We start from the raw sequence: 4,061 nt of genomic DNA on the forward strand, positions 1-4,061 counted from the left end.
TTCACTTGTGTTATCTTTTACTAATATTTAAATTTGTTTGATGATCTGAAACATTAAAGTGTGACAAACATGCAAAAAAATAAGAAATCAGGAAGGGGGCCAACACTATACTGTATATATATATATATATATATATATATATATATACCCTTGCTACATGTACTGAGACTTGTCTTAGCACTTGCATATCATTGCTCTTTTGTTGATTTGTTGAATTTCATTTCCCTCACTTGTAAGTAGTTTCGCTTTTACAACGAAGCACACAGCGTCTTTACGACATTGCGGCGTTAAACAACAAAACTACAGCGAGAATAAAAGTTACGCCTTCTTTCTTTGCGTGAACATTTGGGCGGCGTTATGCAAATCTTCCCACATAGTGAGGTAGATATGTGGGGGCGTGTTAGAACGAGGCGTTTTAGGTAGGCGTGGTTGACTCTTAACTTTTATAAAGAATATCTCTTTGGATTTGAGACTTTAGTCTTTGCAACTTTACAGATCTTCTTTATGCACCAAGAGCTTGTAACACTCCAAAGAGAAAGGAAAAATTGAAATCGCATCATATGACCCCTTTAATATCTTTCGTGGGCATTCATTTCTACATTAACCGCGAACTGATCGCTTTCAAATGCACACCTCACTTGTGGGGTTGGTTTGCAGTTGTTCACAGTTTTAAGTCAAGGTGAACCCATATAACTGTCTTTCATAAACGTCATATGTCATACTGTCAACAGCCTTACCTATTTTAATGAGCAACAGAAAATAATATACCCGCTCATACGTGTACTTGTGCCGCATTGCAATGCACTTAGTCAGAAGAGGGAGCGCTCATTCTTCAAGGGGCCACATCTCTATTTCACTCGTTACCTTGGTTCAGCGATAGTGAAGAGTTTATTATAAAAGTCATGTTTAGTGATAGTTTAAAGATAATTAATCATGAATTTGTTTAAAATATGAAGATGCTACTAATAATAAATCATTTCCAATCAGTAGCCCATGTACAATATAGCTAATAGCTAAAATTCCTCTTAAACTGGAATTTACTATTTGTGTATTCAGTTGGGCTTACAGCAAATATAGTACTTTTATAGAGCGTAGCAGCAGTATCATTGAATTCAGATTGCGTTATTAGCAAATTGTTAATAGCAGTATGCATAGCAAATCATGTCAAATTATCACTGTTTATAGCAGCAGCAGCAGAAAGTATCTGGTTGCATGAAATTTCAGTGTAGTGTTAATTTCGTTAACGAAGACTATGACGAAAAATGTTCGTTGACGAGCTTTTTTCCCCATGACTAAGACTAGAGGAAGACGAGAGGACAATAAGGTCAATAAACGATAATTAAGACTATATCAACATGCAATTTCGTTGACGAGATAAGACGAGACTAAAATGTATTCAAAAAGATAAAAACTTTACCAAAAACCTCTTTTTATTTTCGTTAAAAAAAAGGAGACAAAGTGTTACTGCAGACTGCTCTACACGCCTCTACCACGCGAGCTTTCATGAGTGCGGTTGCCAGATATCAAGAGTTATAATCCCCGAATCAGGAGCTTCGCTGTTACAAGCATAGATTTTCTGCCCGGTGTGTTTTGCTTATTTTAAGCAATCTGTTTAAAAGCAATCCGCACGCCCTCGCTCCTCATTGCGGAAGCGCTGATGATCTGAAAAACAAACAAGCTGGAGTTTAGTGATCTAAATGAAAGCGTCATTCAGCCGGTCAGTGTTCTGTCATGAGACCTCACTGTATTGTTTGCAATTGTGATCGCTGAATAAATGCACTTACTCAACCGCTGTTGTTTTAGAGAAATAGACTATTGCAATTATGGAATTACTAGGAATTTCACTGTTATAATATTTTTCGTTTGTTTTAGCTGTTTTCATAATGTAGACAGAGAGATTGCATAAGTCTTTGGTGTTGATTTATATAATAAAAAGCCTATAATAAATCAGTACACTAGATGAGGTAAAATACACCATCCAATTATCATTGTTGCTAATATAGCAGCGGCAGCATAAAGTACATTTAGTTGCATGAAATTTCAGTGATAAGATAACGCTTGGATGGTAGTGAACTTTTTAGGTGAAATAGGCATTTAATTACTTTGCTATTCAGTTCAACAGGGTTTATAAAACTCTTCAAAGCGAAAAAGGCATTATTTGGTTATTTGGTTATTTAAAGGTCCCATATTGTCAAAACTTAAATTTCCTGGCTTCTTTAAACTGAGGTCTAGGGGCTATTTAACTACCATATAAGTTTCAAAACAGTCAGTCCACAGTAAATTACAAATGATTATATATAAATCGTTTGTAATTTACTGTACACACATGCACACAGACATTATGTCATACACGACATAGTCGTGAAATGCAAGAAACATAGACATATGGCAAGAAATCTGTAGACGCGCAGTATGCATAGTTATTCAGATCGCAATGTTAGCAAATTCCATAGCATGCATAGCAAATTCAGATGCAAGGTTAGAAATAATATTAGCAGCAGCATGCATAGCAAGTCATATTATTATGGCTAATATAGCAGCGGCAGCAGAAAGCGCTTTAGTTGCATAAAATTTTAGTGATAACTCATGGGGAGTAAATTAACTCTTTAAAGTGCAATAGGTATTTATTACTTTGCTTATTCAACAGGGCTTACAGCAGGTTTCATGCAGCAGCAGTAGATTATGCTTCGCAAATTCTGATTAAATATTACAACCGCAACAGCTCGCACAATAAATTCCTACTACAACATTGTGAATATCATTAACAGCAACAGCATGTACTTCAACTCAGTATTGAAATGTTAGTGAATATTATCAATAGCAGCAGTAGCAGAAGTTTTGTTGCGTTGGCCGTATCACACTGCATACATTGCGCACCGCTTTACCTATCGTTACGGGTCTATTGATTTGGTCATATTGTGCCGCTCGTGTCTGGCATAGACACCATGTTAGAGTAAAACAGGCATTCGCCTAGCTACTTGTATGCCTAATTAATGGAGCTCTCAGCAGTTCAGTCTCTTGTGCAGTAACAGCAGCTTGCATAGGTATTCAGTCATAGAGATTTTTCTCAGCAGCAGCATGCACAGCATTTCTATGTTGCGAATTTTAATTCGGACACAATTAATATAAAAGCAGACAACTGCATTTAAATATAGTCACTGTAGTGTCCTGCTCAAGGCCATCTTGGACCGAGCCACGCATTTAGCAATGATGTGTTCATACAATGCAAACATTATTGTTCTTAATATGCAATATAAATATTTTAAATTATCAAAATAAATGAGCTGCTGCTTCTGAGGCAGAATTAGTCCTGGGCATATGACACCACAACTACAGGGTGTACAGTGATTTATTCTTTCGCCAAATATTTTGTTAGCTTATTAATAAGTTAAAGGTACGTATTTCCATTGCAGTAACGATGATGAACGTTAATGGAGAGAGAAAAAAATTACAACTCTTGAATGACAAATTTAAAACTATTTGCTCAGGCCGCCGTAGCCTGAGTCAGGTGGTTGCTGGGGGTTACTTCATCTATCAGTCTACAGTGTGATTCCTGTTTGTTAATGACACACACAGTGCGCATTTCTACCTAGGTAAGTTTGAGCTATTGGCTCAGACAAACATAGTTATTTAGGTCATTAGTTAAATAAACCTAAGGGTACAGCACCCAGGTTCACATTGTTAAGGCAGCAGTAGATTATGCTTTGCAAATTCTGATTAAATATTACAACCGCAACAGCTCTCACAATAAATTCCTACTACAAAATTGTGAATATCATTAACAGCAACAGCATGTACTTCAACTCAGTATTGAAATCTTAGTGAATATTATCAATAGCAGCAGTAACAGAAGTTTTGTTGCGTTGGCCGTATCGCACTGCATACATCGCAGACCGCTTTACCTATCGTTACGGGTCTATTGATTTGGTCATATTGTGCCGCTCGTGTCTGGCATAGACACCATGTTAGAGTAAAACAGGCATTCGCCTAGCTACTTGTATGCCTAATTAATGGAGCTCTCAGCAGTTCAGTCTCTTGTGCAGTAGCAGCAGCTTGCATAG

The 4,061-nt window shown here is 36.9% G+C and overlaps 1 protein-coding gene across 1 annotated transcript in view; it reads right to left on the bottom strand.

The window, feature by feature from the left end:
* The window catches only part of fkbp10a (FKBP prolyl isomerase 10a), a 28,514-nt gene that overhangs the window by 1,167 nt on the left and 23,286 nt on the right, over positions 1–4,061 (bottom strand). The gene's annotated exons all lie outside the window — the stretch shown is intronic.

This window comes from Sinocyclocheilus rhinocerous, unplaced genomic scaffold, assembly GCF_001515625.1.
Source record: "Sinocyclocheilus rhinocerous isolate Xijiao unplaced genomic scaffold, SAMN03320098_v1.1 scaffold3354, whole genome shotgun sequence".
Classification (NCBI taxonomy): domain Eukaryota; kingdom Metazoa; phylum Chordata; class Actinopteri; order Cypriniformes; family Cyprinidae; genus Sinocyclocheilus; species Sinocyclocheilus rhinocerous.